The sequence below is a fragment of the Lepisosteus oculatus genome, chromosome 12 (assembly GCF_040954835.1).
Source record: "Lepisosteus oculatus isolate fLepOcu1 chromosome 12, fLepOcu1.hap2, whole genome shotgun sequence".
Taxonomy (NCBI): domain Eukaryota; kingdom Metazoa; phylum Chordata; class Actinopteri; order Semionotiformes; family Lepisosteidae; genus Lepisosteus; species Lepisosteus oculatus.
In genome coordinates, this window is record NC_090707.1 from 17101895 (window position 1) to 17117292 (window position 15398).

The 15398-nt window shown below is 38.4% G+C and overlaps 1 protein-coding gene across 2 annotated transcripts in view; it reads right to left on the reverse strand.

Annotated features, from left to right (window-relative positions):
- chn1 (chimerin 1) overlaps nucleotides 1–15398 on the reverse strand; it is a 58886-nt gene that overhangs the window by 15439 nt on the left and 28049 nt on the right. The window lies entirely within an intron of this gene.

The following is a 15398-nucleotide window of genomic DNA, read 5'->3' on the forward strand; positions in this document are numbered from 1 at the left end:
GGTCTTCGCTGGCTCCTGAGAGGCAGCCCCCGTGCACAAAGGGAACGCAGAGAAACTGTTTCCACATGTTTAGAAAGCAATTTCAACACCTATCACTGTGCAGTCTTTTTGGATATCTGAGTCTGGTTTTATTTCTACAACAAAGATTGCAGGGCAGAGACATTTCATTAAACCAGCCTACTCAAACCAATGAAAATTACTTATACCATTAAAACTGTACCATTAAGATATACCATTAAAACTATAAAGAAAATAAAGGTACTGATCTTTCTATATTCGGCATATATCTTCACGACTCAAAATGCTGGTTGTAGCAATTTTCTCGTAATTACATTGCCTGCTGTTAAGCAGAAGACTGGCAACTGACTCTCGGGCTGTGAGTTTCTATAAACGTTCTCTTAATTGACACTGATTGATTTCACTGTTCCTAAAACCATCCCAGGTTGAGTTTCTTTTCCACAAAAAAGACGGATGCAAAGCACCTTAATTCAATCTTTTTCTTTTTATAACACATCAATCTGCAAAAGGACAGAGAGGAATACAAACCCCTAATTACTTTCTTTAGAGTTCCATATGTTCTCTCCAGTAGCGCCTTCCTCAAAATAGCCAGGTTTAAATCACAGTAATAATGCAGCCTTCGACATTTGTTTTGAAACTGGTTACCCGCTACTGCACATCTGAAGAATAGCTTTACCTGGAGTGATTTGAAACAGAGCAACGACGTGTTTTTTTAGCGTGCTGCACTAGCTGTTCCGTTGCTGACCTTGGAAAAGATCAGTCTACATGATGCTATGTAGAATGATTTTCACTGAATGAGCTATTTGTAAAAAAGATGGATGCAAACATTCTTTTGAGATAAATATACGGGGAAATGCAGCATCTACAGGGGTAAAATCGGTTTCCCATGTTTTCAAAGTCTTGCCTGGAATGAGGGGGTTCATTTCTTTTGAGGTCCTGCTTGTTATTAGGACTACAAACATGATTGGTCAGGGGTTTACCATTTAGCTATTAATCAACTTGGCTCTCTTAGAAATGACAAATGGGAACCACAGCCTAGCAAAATCCACAGCGACCTTCTATCTCAATATCTCAGCAAAACAGGCTTAACCATTTATGTGCCAGAAAAAAAGGTAAATTGAGCACGTTCACTGAGAACGGCAGGAAAGGGACTGACTTTGTGTTAGCTGATGTTCATTTATATGCTTCACTGGCTCTCTCATCACAATAGAACCGCTAAACAGGACAGTTCTTTTTCACTGAGCTACTGCTTGGAAGTGAAATTTAATTACCTAGAAGCACTGGGTTTCAATTTGACTAAACATTGATTAAATGGAACAACTAATATCAGACATTCTTTTATCTGTACCCGGTTTATATTTAAAGTGACTAATATTGCCGCATTACAACGTGAGCCTATTTACAAGGATAATAAGGTGGATTAATAATGGGCTATAGCCTCTTTAGAACTTCTGTAAGGTCAGCAAGAAAATATAATTAGCTTTATGTCTCTGGTCTAACATGAGAAAAGATCAGTGCATTTATTACGCTGGAGAAATACAAAGACAAATTGAAGAACATTTGTTTGGTTCATGCTAACAGGCAACACTTTTTTTTTTCTTTTAACAATGTAGGCGGCATTGCTTACATAACATTATGTAACACAAAGTGATGTATAATTACAACAATATCAGAAAATTGGGGTGCTGCTTCTTCTACTCGACTCATCAGAGTAACCTTTCTGGACAACACTAGTTTCATCTGGGAAACAGGGCCTTTGCTTCTGTTCCTAGAAGCAGGTTACTGCTTGTGGGGTAGACTGACACATTATGAGCACCCCTCCATGTGAAGATCTGCTGTTAAACACAGATACATCTTGAAGGGTCAGATGCAGAAATGCCTTTGGGAAAGTGCTATTCCGAGGTCACTGCGTGCAGCTGAAGGAGTGCAGAAAGCACGCGGGCTGTACAGCAGTGCCTTAATGCTCAAGTTGTTACATAAGGCTGACAGAAGACGGAGAGAGGAAAAAAAACTGGAAGGGGAAAAGAGCCTTGTTAAATAGCCGGGCCATTCACGAGCGATCCTTTATCATCGAGGTGGACCCAGTGCTCAAGAGAGGAAAGCTGTCACAACATCCCAGAACATCAAAAACGTCCCCAAAAAAGAACATTTTCAGAAGACGTTGCATAATAGGCTATGATAAAAACGTTTTAGGCCTAAACTTTTTAAGCCATTTCAAGCACAGGGGCACGGACTGTAGAGCACGAGTGCTCTTCACACATACATAATGAGTTATACTTTTTTTTCCTGACTGTGCTCCTTTAGTTTAATGATTATCATTAGTCACTCAAGCAGCTCGGCACAACAGAACACGTGCAGCTCTACGCAGACAGATGTGTGGCGCTGGGAAACGAACAGACCTGGGCATTCAGGGAAAAAAAAGAAAAGAGTGGAAGCCATATCCAAAACAGTCATGTCAATATTTAAGAAACAGATTTTGAAACCTAAGAGCTCTGAATCTGCATAATACTAAAGTCAATAATAAGAGATCTGGGAAAAGACACGTTTTAGAACATGAAGTATTGGAAAAAAAAAGCCTCTCTGAGACAAAAGGCCAAGAACAGCATCATAAATTATGTAACTTCAATTTCAGTATGAAACATCTAGATCATGAAAACCACTTCATACCGCCTACACCCCATCCTGCTTTCACCTTTACACATTATCAGAGGAGCTGCCAGTTTGCTGTGTGGCAAATTCGCCATAAACTTTTTACAGTGACTTTCCTGCAGCAGTTGAGCACTGAATTCCTTTTCTGTATCAACTACCAGGTGCCTACATAGGTTGCTGTTCTTGCTTACTTTGCAAAAGCTTGAAAAACAAATTACACAGTATTTCAAGACAAATAAATTATCCCACTCAGTCCCCCCTCCCCACCAAGGTCTAGACATTGATTTATGGAGCCTGTTCACACACACATCAAGGTCATGGGAGGAAGTGAGGCAGGCATGGCACTCTACGTTTGTACATGGCGAGGCAGAAAAGAAAAGGATGCATGATTTGTCCCCGTAAGGAGGGCTGGTTCTTTGTTCTCCCCTGTAAAAGCGCAGTTCTTTCAATCGCAAGTTAGTCACCCAGAATGTTTGATCAAATTAGACCTCCTCACACACTAAAATTCAGAGTGTGCTACCTGGGCGCTTTTTTTTTTCCATGCTTTTTGCAGAGAGTCTCATCATATTTACATGCCACAGACCTCACTGCAGCTTCCCCTGCATCTTCTTCCCCCTGCTCAGGGATGAATGCCAGCTCGCACGGGCTTGCCCACAACACAACTGCCAAAGCCCTCTTTACCGAATCTCTTCGTTTGCGCGTGCCTGCACAGATGCCACCTCACATTCATTTGGAACGCGATTCACTCATTTGTGGTAACCACAGATGTTCGCTCTGCCGCCATGCAGCTAAAAGGAAAAGCACAAAATGTATTTACATATTACCTTAATTATCATAATGGAGAATCAGTAATTGCTGAATATTTAACTCGTCCTGTGAGCGCGCCAGATGTGAAGTGGTTAATCCCACCCTTGGCTAGGAAAACAACACAGACTGAAATCCATGAATCTGACACAACCCCTTTACCAATGCCGAGTTTTCAGCAGAACTTTAAAATGATTGATTCTGTTATACAACTGTACTGCATTGTACAGACTCCCCCGGATGAGCTTGGAGCAGAAGACTTTTCATCACTCTCCTCTAGGCCCACTGTGATGAATCAGATCACATTTTAGCAGTGGGCCTAGAGGAGAGTGATGAAAAGACTTCTGGTCCAAGCAGATCACATGCCCTTCTCTGCTGTGGCTTCATTTTACTTCCACAGTAGATAGTTGTGTATGGGCTGCATCTAGCTGCAAAAAACCTTCTTGCAAATGAATGTGAATTTTCAACTCTCCTCCTTTCTCAATTTGGAAAGCTTCCACACATTACAAAGACAGAGATTTTCTTGCTGCTCTTCTTTTAGTACAACATTCAACACAACACATCTCATCAGTAGATATTTCCATACCATATACATAAAAAACCAAGAGCATCGGAATTACCCTGGAGCATCTTTGTCCAGCTATAGTGAAGAAATCTGAAGTAAAAAAAAACAACAACAACTTTTCGACTACTTTTGCCACAAATCACAAGACAAAGTAATGACCAGTAGTTTGAAGTGAGTACCAGCCATGACCCCTGCATCAGCAGAGGTTACTTCAAAATCAGCTCATCTCTTCTCTTTCCACTCACACAAACACCACGGCCAGTGCAGAAACATCACATGGATTGGCAATAAAACTGTAAGCAGGCCTGGGACTGTGGGACTGCTGATTGCTTGGACACACAGCTCATCTTACAGATCACACAGTGTGCTGCTCTCGTGAAAACGCTCAGATATAAACCCATTAGCAGCTCCAGCTAATTGCGTATTAAAAAATGTCATCTTTCCATGGACATTTTGTGCAGGCATTCAACACATCTGTCATTCCCAAACTGATTAAACATCTTCTGCATCAAATGATCAGGGGACATAAATGACTATTAATTCACTGACACAAATTATCCCTTGTTGTAATAGTGCATGTCAGTACGGATTACTAAGGCCACATTTACGGCATTAAGTGAATCATGCAAAATAAATAGGTTGCACATTTGGAATTACAGATTGAACGAGCATCTACAAATTTAGATTTTCACTCAACTAAACACAGAAGCCACAGCTTTAAACGTAAAAGCTGAAGGGATACAGTTTACTCTTACAAAGCAATTAGATTGTATACAATATTACAATAAATACTTTCTAAAACCAATAAATCTAAAGTTAATGATTTCAGGGTAACCTTCAGATCAATCATTATGTTTGTTAAATGTAGTTTTGGTACTGTTTCATATTTTATTGCCCTGGCTGGAAACATAACTGATGTTATGAAATGGAAATGGAGATGATACCATGTTTATCTAGTCCGGACGAGTGTTATTACATCTGCACCAAAGTACACTGTTGCCATAGGAACAGTGTACACTCTACACTTCCTGTGTATGCCAATGGTTATTTTTCCTGGGCTTATCTTCAGAGAAGGCAGTATGCTTTTCCTTGGTAGCCAGAGTATTTGAACAATTACATTTTAGTACTGTGAAAGTTATTTTCATTAGGAGGTTCTCCTTTTTTACAGAGGGGATCAATATGTCCCACATGTCCTGGGCAAAGCAATTACTGTCACTTAACAATTAGGTTTACAACTACCTTTAGAACACAAGAAGAGGTGCAAAATAAACACTAATATTATGGTTGTAAAAAATATCCTGAATAAGCAAAAGGGGGGAGTATCTATATAAATAGCTTGTTTTTATTATGGAAGATACTGCCTTTGTTGTTCGTGACTGATTTGAATTACATTAGGACAACAACAAATAAATCTCATCTATTTATATACAAACTCTTTTGCTGCTACTGTGTTAGATGACAGTCATTCTATATACTGTATATATGCATGTAAGTTTGCATGTGTTGTTTTTGTTTTTAAAGTAGAACTGTAGTAGAGATGATCTCACCAGGAAACCCATTCATTTTCTTGCTTGGGGAGGTCATTAAAGTAAGGGGCATTTTGCCATGAATAGCAAATAACTCAAACTGACAGTAAACCAATTGGTTTGAGGGCATCTGGTCATGTTGTGAAGAAAATGTCTTAATTTGGCTGCTTAGTAGCATTAGAACAATCAATCTGAGAAGAGCTCTTCACTTCTGTATTTACAGGCAAACATAGGTTGCTCTCCGTATTTGTTCTGCTTCCTCTGCAAGAAATGCTGCGCAAATTTTCGTTTCTAATCACAACGAATTAATAAAACTGGTTCTGAATCCAAAGCCACAGCCCATCTTGGCTGCCGCAACACAAACTCCCACTAAGCAGACAACCACTCTGACAGCCCACAATTCAGCTCATCAGGTGGAAACACCAACTGACTTGATGTTGAGATCAGATAGCACTCCAGAATTTTTCATCCTGTTCCTTTATGAGAGCAGGACAGGCTGTAATAGGTGGAAATATACATGGGCTTTCCAGCACAACACAGGAGAACATGTGGTGAAAATGCATGGTAAGATGTAGTCATCTAAATTGTTTTCCAGGAAAAGCTAACCCTACAGCACAAACATAGCAACAATATTATGGAAATGTTCACTGTTATGTACACAGAATAAACTGAATACCATCTGTGAAAACACAAGGTACTTTAAGGTCTCCTAGTATTGCTTTTTTTTTCTTTTTTAGTCTTTTCACCTCGAAAGTTGCAATGTTCCCCCATTTCAACCTAACCATATAACAGGTTACAGAGCTTTGTACTGTTTCAGAAATGATCTACCACCAAGAAACACATTACCTTGCATTACAAAATACAGGAAAAACATAAGTAACATATTTAGTGGAATGTATTTAGAAAGGAAAGTAATTCAAATAATTACATCTACAGTTAAAGGAAAAATGTTAGAGTGCATTAGACAAAAATGGATCAATTTTTCTTAGACATGTGGTATTCTTATCTACAGCACCAAATGCTTTATAGTGCCCTGGTCACAAAATAATTAGAGCTCCACTGAGATATAACGCTATTGTTTCTTTATTATCTGATTGCCTTTTCAGAAAAGCAAACTGAAAACAGAAAACAGCAAACCAGTTACACAGGACTGTGTGATTCTAAAAAAGTGGTATTTAACTCTGCCTCAAAATAAAAACATTTTCTTCTGAAATTTTTATATTCATGTCCTGACTCAGGAAACCTTATTCATATGTAAACTACTACTTGAACTCTTCTCAACAGAACAATTTCCTCAGAGGAGCTGTTGAGCCCGAAGGTTTGTCTTTTGACATGCAAGGTTTGTAGATGCTTCACATATGCAGTATGTTGATTCACTGTGGGCAGACAGATGTAACTCATCTGAAAGCTGCCCGTCAGTCTTGTTCAATTAATCGGACCTAAGGCATTAACTGTACCTCCTGGAACAAAAGGAACAATGGCTGAGGTGCACCATGTGTTTTAACATACCGAAAAACCTTGCTGCATTTTCCAGAAATAAATGTGGTTTAATAACTTTGGAGATCCATTTCTGCACAGCATTATCTAGGGCAGTTACATCAGGACAATTTATCCACTGTATAATTCTATTCAGTTGGTTTCTCTGGCAAAAAACCAATTGGAAAATGAATAGTGTGTTCCCCTCTACCAGCCAGAAACTGCCTAATCTGGAATCTGGTCTCAATTGTGTGTCTTGTCTGCACTCAATGAATATAAAACTGACCGTACAGTCTGGCAGGGAGTTTATTGACTTGGGTCTAACAATTATCTAATTAAAGAAATACTAGAGTAAATACAATCAAGTCACTGTTGTGCAGAGCAAATGCATGTGTTTGTGTACACTCGCTTTGTGTTGCTGTTTCATGAGCATGAGCATATACTGTAATGTATACCAAAGTACCATGTTAAAAAACCTTATCAAAATTATGACATCTTGTTTTTTACTAAAAAAGTGGTGGTGAAAAAAACCCCAATTCGATATCATACTGTGGCCAATCAATAGTGAATTTGGAAGCATCAGAGAAAATGAGCCTGAACTGACCTTTTCTGCATGGACAATGTTTCATAGATACAAAAAAGACCTACAGAAGATGGACGCCAAAGGATACATTCAATATCAAATTGAGAAGAAAAAGTTAACCATTTCATGCATGAACTGCTGAAAAGAGAAGAATACCATTTAAGTGACTTTCATTGAATTGAAGATATACAAATACAAATAACATTTACAATAAACCCGGTGGTAATGTAATGACTACCTTTAACCTATTATAAAAGTGTTGCAAATACAAATTCAACCCATGCCTGCTGAAACCTCATGATTATCTAAGAACACGTGATAACTGCTAGCAGTTTTGAGGGCTATCCCAGAAGCCCCAGCCTATTCTTCAGAATAAGCCATTGGAGGCAGAAGAAAAGGTATTGTTGCAACAGGTGAGGTGTGAGTATCAGTGCACTCTGCATAGCTTTTCCCATGACAGAGGCACGGTGATATCACTCTGGAAAATGGTAGCATGGCAGTGACATGCTGGTTTTCACAGGAACTATTACATATTTCAATCGCAGTATTTCAATTGTAAAGTCAGAAAAATGACACCTACCAACTTAGCAGTTAATTGACCAAATAGTTTTTACACAATAGCAGCTTATGGTACTGGAAACCATCAACAAGAGAATAAAATGGCAGCCAGATAGGAATCTCGTTTCAACTAGGAACTCCATTTAGATATGTTACTGTACCGTCACTAGAAGGATACCACTCTAGTCTGATATTAATTGACCTGTTGGCTTTGTCCTGGAACAGGAGCAGTTTGCAGTACAGGTTGAGTATTGAGAGTAAAACAACGGGCAGGTACCCTCTCTGGCTCATGCTGACACCCAGTCTTTAGCATGATACCAAGCAGGTTTGGAATGAACTGGCCAAACAATTAAGGAAGGAGAATGACACAACATGACGAGAGAGTTCTGTTATGTTCTGCAAAGCATGTGATGACTCACAAAAAAAGATTTATGAGGTGCAGGTGGGAAAACAGGTTTGAATGTAATGCAACATTCAAAGTTTCAAGTCCATTGGTACAGTGTTTCTCGAGACAGAGGCAGAGTTCGCGATGCGAGAACAGTATGGAGCTCAGGTGGCCTTTTTTTAATGTAGGAGCCATATTTCATATTATGTTAACTGTACTCCCAGTAGAGTAATACCTAAAAAGTTTTGAGTTAACTGACTAATGGGTTTTGAAGAAAGCAGTTACCACAACAGTATTGCCTAGCAGGTGACTTGTACAGAGGTTTATGTTTTTAAAGTAGCAACTTGTCATATAAATGCTGCCCTGGTAAACAAACAGTATAAGGAACAAGTACTAGGTTTATTCCTTGCTGAAAAAAAGAAGAAAGAGAACACAACGTTTCGGCTGTGGAGTCTTCTGAAGAAGGCTCCACGGCCGAAACGTTGTGTTCTCTTTCTTCTTTTTTTCAGCAAGGAATAAACCTATTACTTGTTCCTTTGCAGCCTACGCATGCTGACACAGCTACCCACCTGAACATATACAGTATAAACCCACTTCCACACTGAACGAAAACTATAGGCTTCTTAATAGTGGTACCTAATTAACACAGATAATGCAGATAACACCTAATGCTACAAGTGTTACACATTGCTTTTGTTTAGGTTTCTTTAGGTACCACTGCAAATGCTACATTTACCCACCACTGTCATTTGTTTTGAATGTACCACAGAAAGTACTGTTTTGTGAGCGCGCACACACAAAGCTGTTCTGTGTTTTTCAGTTATATAAGTCTGTCAAAACAAATCTCATGCTCCAATAATGAACTTCTATTCATTAAATCGCTGCTGCCCTTAATAATACAAACCAATTTGCATTTAAATCAATTTTGCACTATTTTTAAACACTTCTAATAATGACCCTTTCCACCTAAAAACTCTTGAGCGATTCATTCGGCAGTTTTTTCTTTCTTTAAAGCTGACATTTACAGATCAAAGCTCTAAAACAAACAGAAAAGGAATTTACATATTCCTGAAATGTTTGCCTTACTTGGTCAGCATTACATAGTTATTTTAGATCTGAGAAGAAGGAATAAACATGACATATTTAAGTTGTAGAATACATAGAAGCACTTTTATTACTGCCATTAAATCAACTCTCCTCTTCTGCTTTCACAAGTTCCTGTAAAATCATTTCCATTTACACACCATGACAAATGGAATTCTAGTAAATGCACTTACTTCAATTTGTAATGGCTGTATGTGGTTTTTTTTTCTCACACAACAGTCTCATTACTTTCTGCAACGCTGGCTATTTTGGCAACTCCATAAAAACAACACCAAAGGAAATTAATGCCGTTCAAACTCCCAACATTCCCTACGTGGGAAGAGAGATGCTTTTTGAAGTGAACAAAATAATTGTTGGCTTTCCCTCATTCTCTCCCGTACTACACTGGGACTACTGATAACAGATGTTATACCATTTGCTATCAGATTTAAGGATGGATCCACAGACCATGAGTTTTCCTAATTATTACATACATTATGATTCTTTAGGAAATGCTGTCACAAAGAGATACAAGCCAAGGTCTCCAAAATCAGCTGGTAGATTATCTTCACTTCTGACACACTGCTGTTATCAATATGCTAAGCGTTGTTGCTTGTACAAGTGCTAAAAAAATAACTACGGGCTAAATTTTTCACCATTGTCTAGTGTACAGTATTTCACTTCAGAAAATACAAACATTGTCACCTTTAAATGCAGTATTAATTAAGAAATACTGATTAGTTACAATCTGATTGAACAGAATTTTGTAAAAGGTTAAAATACAGGGCTCCCTAGCACAGGATAGCTCTGTGATTCAGACAACATGGGTTTGAGCCTGGGTATCTCACTAGCTGACTGTGAGCAAAAGGCATACAACTGGCTAACGCCTTCAAAGGTTGGGTTGTGGTAAGTGGGCCTGGTCTCTGTTAGTGCTCGGTGACATAAGTACCCCTGTAACATCCCAGCTGCCTGAAAGCTTATGGGGTGGTTGTTGAGGAACCTGCGTCTCCTCCAGCCAGCACTGAGCTTCTTATGCAGGCTTGCTCTGCCTGTGATGTATTCAAAAATGAGTGACTTACAGGTGGGTGGGTGGGTGGGTCAGTGAACTACTTCATTCTCTGTGTGTGGGGATGTAGGGGTGGGAGCTGTGAGCTGAGACATGAAGACGCATAACCAGAGCTATCATATTGGATGGATATATGTAACATACTGTATAGAACAAAATATATAATATATAACATACAGTACATTCTATACATACATATATCACCTATATAAGAAAAATAAAAAAACAATCTCAAGTCCCCCTTTTGCTCTCCTCATTGCCACCTGAACGTGCAGTTATAAAACTGGAAGTTTAGATGTACGATTGTGACATGAGGGAGCATAAAAGGCACACAGGCTTACTTGTTTTAATCACACTGCAATGACGCCTAAGGCTTCTTGCTGGGTGCAAGAGAATGAACACTTTTCGGAATGTAGTTGGCAGGGTTCTCACGGGATTAAGTCACTGTGGTACTCAGGGTCAGTGAATCCAGCATTACTGGACTGCAGCAGTGCTAACTAAAGGCACAAATGCTATACCCAGTCCTGGTGCTCCATAGCTGAAGATCCAACTATCCGATACAGGATACTGTCCGATACAGGAAGACAACACATGAAACCAATGCTGGACAGCAGGATGGCTGCTTCCACAATGGGACGCCATTTGATGATGATTACAGTCATCAGGCACATCAACAGTTGTAAGGTCATGATTTTTTTAGTCTTGTTTTGTGAGGCCAATATAGTACTACTCTATACTAGAAATTTAAAATTTCCATCATTTCAGCCTCTTGCTGCCAATGACAGAGAATAACGGGAAAAAAAGATAGATATCCAACAATCTACGTTGATCTTCTTCAATCTTCTATGTCTAGCAAGAATTTCTAACAGGACTAATTTATCCAGCTTATCATTTCTGCCCTGTCATTGTCTACATAAGTCCAAGCTAAATCTTAACACTATTCCACTCAAGCAAGTGATACACATAAGATGTCACCCTGAAGACTTCATCCTGTGAAGAACACCATCAACTCCAGCAGTGCATCAAAAAGATTGTAGTACTTTCTTTTCCATTGTGACTGAAAGATGTAAATATTATGAGACATAAGGTGCTTCAATTTATGTTTGTTATGCGTGTTCAAATTATGGCAGCCATGAATTATGGTGTTAGCACCACTCCAGGTTTATTTTTTGGAATTCTAGAAGTGCTAAGGCACAAGACAGGAATATTTATACTCTTCAGTGCTAGTGTATTAATATGTACCCATCTGGGTAATCACATACTGTATGTGTCCAGATGGGACATGTAGCTGGAATTTTATCTTCTCATTAATATTTCTTTGGATTCCCTTTTGGGATGCTAGGGTTTAAAGGACATTTATAAAAAGAACACTCACTGTCCTTTTTTGTTCAAGGCAGACTCTTCTTCCTGAGCTCCAAACAGAGCTGCCCATCCATCCATTTACCAAATGCTTCATTCAATTAATGGCCTCGGGGGAGCTGGCAACCAGTGGGCACAAAGCAGGGTACTGGGTGCCAGTCCACCGCAGGGCAGACACACAGTCACACACATGCTGGGACCAATTTTCCCAGGAGACATTTCACCTGCCATTATGTTTTAGGACTGTGGAAAGAAGCACACAGGTCTGGAATTGAACCCAGGGCCCCAGCGAGACAGCAATGATAACCACTGTGCCACCGTGCTGCCCTAACAGAGCTGTCATTTACTCCTATTCTTTCTTCAAACAGTCACAAGCAGTCATCAGGGAACTGCAAGTAATTATGGAGCAGTAAGTCTGACTGATTATCAAAACAAAACTAGAGGATCGCCTCTGTGGAAATAATACCCTAGAAAAATGTCAACACAGATTTAGAAAAGGTAGATATTCCCTAATACTAATTAGAGTTCCTTGAACAAGCAAAAACACTAGTGGATTCACACAGTGCAGGTGATACAGTGTATTCAATTTTTCAGAAGGCTTTTGATAAAGTTCCTCATAAATTCTCAAATACTGGTGGTAGGCATTCAGAGGAACAGGTTTCTGAGATGGGAATTGGCTCATAAACAGATAAACAAAGGGTATCTGTACAAGGACCTCTACTCTTCTTAATTTACATCAATGATCTAGATTCTGGAATATAGTAAACTCTGGATTCTAGACTAGTACACTAGTCAAGTTCGCAGATAATACCAAGTTAGGAGGATTAGCAAAAGCACACGATTAAATTCAAAAAGATTTTGAAAGAATGCACGACTGGAAAAACATCTGGATTTGTATGCAGCTAAAATAACGTGAACTATAACATCAAAAAAGGAACTGTGAGCAAGAAGAGCCTTCTTATGAAAAAGAGGTTGTTATGATGGCACATCATTTACAACTCCTAAGCAACGTGGAGAAGCAATTAAAAAAATAGAAAAATGCTAGGATATAGAGTTAAAAGTGTAGAATTTAATCAAGGGATGTTATGATAAAGTTGTATAATGCACAAGTAAAGCCTCATTTAGAATACTGTGGACAATTTTGCTCACTATGTCATAGAAAAGATATTGCTGCTCTGGATTCAGTCCAGAGACGAGCAACCAGATTGGTTCTGGGTCTTAAGGGAATGTCCTACACTGACAGGCTGAAGGAGCTGAATACTTTCAATCCTGAACAGAAAAGACTACAAGAGGACCTGATCCGAGTATTCAAAATGCCAAAGGCACCGACAAAATCAATCCAGTGGATTTCTTCAGAATGGACAGTGAAAAACAGACCACAGGGCACAAGTGGAACCTCTCTGGACGTGCATTTAAAACTGAGAGCAGGAGACACTTCTTTAGACAAAAGTGTTCTGGGAGTATGGAACGAGCTACTCAGCACTGACGTTGAAGCCGATACTGTGGCTTATTTCAAGAAGAGGCTGGAGGAGATTCTTGGATCAGTTAACTACTAACTATCAAGTGTGGTAAATGGGCCTCCTCTCATTTATGAGCATTCTTATGTTCTTAAACTCAACAAATGTTTTTTTGCATTCATTACAAAACAGATGTCTTGCCATTTGTAAGTGTATAAATTTGAAGGAGATGTTTTTTAAGGGAGTGCACACAACCTTTTTACATGACATTTACATTTAGTTTATAAAAGAATGTCTAGTCAAAAAAAGCAATGCGGTTTATGTTTTTATTTTCATAACTTTCCATTACTTGTCAAGAGTGTTAAAGTCTTATACTACTTTTTAATTTATAAGTAGTGACGTTCTTTAAGCCTTTCATTTTTGAAGCATTCTTTTTCAACATTACTGATTTTTTAGCAAAAGAGCTACATTTTCAACAACAAAATTAACTGTCGATATCTCTGAAGTTAGAACTGGCAAACCTAAGCAGGGAATGTCTGAATTTTTCTGCCATTCTTTTTTAATTAAATGAGGGTTTTAGACAGTATTACTTTTTATAAGAAAAACCACTAGTAAGGTTAACCTTCCTGCACAAGCGTACCTTGGCTATTGGCAGGAACTCTTTAGAGATGCCAATGTAATTTACAGAAAAGTATTAAACGATTCCGCGCAAACATTACCAAGAAACACGAGGATTGCTTTTCATCCAAGTGACATTAAATGCACTCTGTAACAAAAACCATATGAGAAATTCTTCAGATCATCCCCTAAGATTTTCTTTGAACTAGTGATCTTCAGACACTCACAAAAATCTTCCAGACATTAAACAGGGTAAGAAAGCTCATGCTGCTATTCTCAGAAAACTTTGAATCACATGAAACACATAAAATATTGAAAATTCAGTTTTATAAGAATGACAGTGGTCATAAAGGAAACTAACAGCTAAAAAATAATAAATGAACATGACTGTCTTGTAACCATAAGTGATATAGTAGTAAAATCATCACCCAAATGTTTTAAATATTTTTAGAACATGTTTTGAAATGGAAATGCATCAGCCAATAATCACTATAATAAAGTGGAAAAAATTGTTATAACTGTTCTTAAACTTAAACTGTTCACTCATGGGGAATAAATAAATGTTATACAAATACTGTACTCTAGCATCCTGTTCTAAAATCACGTCTGGTCCAGATTATTTTAATTCAGTCACCATATACAGTAAAACTCAGTACCGTATACAGCAAATTAAGTGCATTCAAATTAAGTCCACACGCATGAGTTAACATATCAATCATTCGCACTGCACAGAAAATAAATTTTACTTTGTCAACATGCTGAGAATATTTACATTTGGCATTTTGTGTATGTAATTTGGATCTTTTGATTGACCTCAGGGATTTGTAGCACACCAGTAATGCAATGCTCGTTTTCAATTAGCATGGATTTGCTGCTATCTGTCATAAAAGCAATCACAACAGGGATGGATATAAGAAACACACTTTTTTGGAATATGAAATATTTTAGGAGCTTTGGGTTCTCATATAATTCACATTAGGGAAACCCTTCATTTGTCAAGCAAGTAAAGAGTGTCTGATTTTCTCAGATTAAAGAAAAGAATGTAAAACATCCAGCCCATTTTCTAGTTTTACATGCAGATCTGCAGCTTGTAAAACCTGAAATGGCTCTAAAACTGCTTCACAGAGAGAAGTCTAATTCCCAGCCTTGAGTACTATAACAAAAAAAAGAGTAAACTATTTGTGCATGCATGCACATATTATGCACAAATTCTGTTATATGTATAAAAGCATTTGTCTTTCAACTACTTTT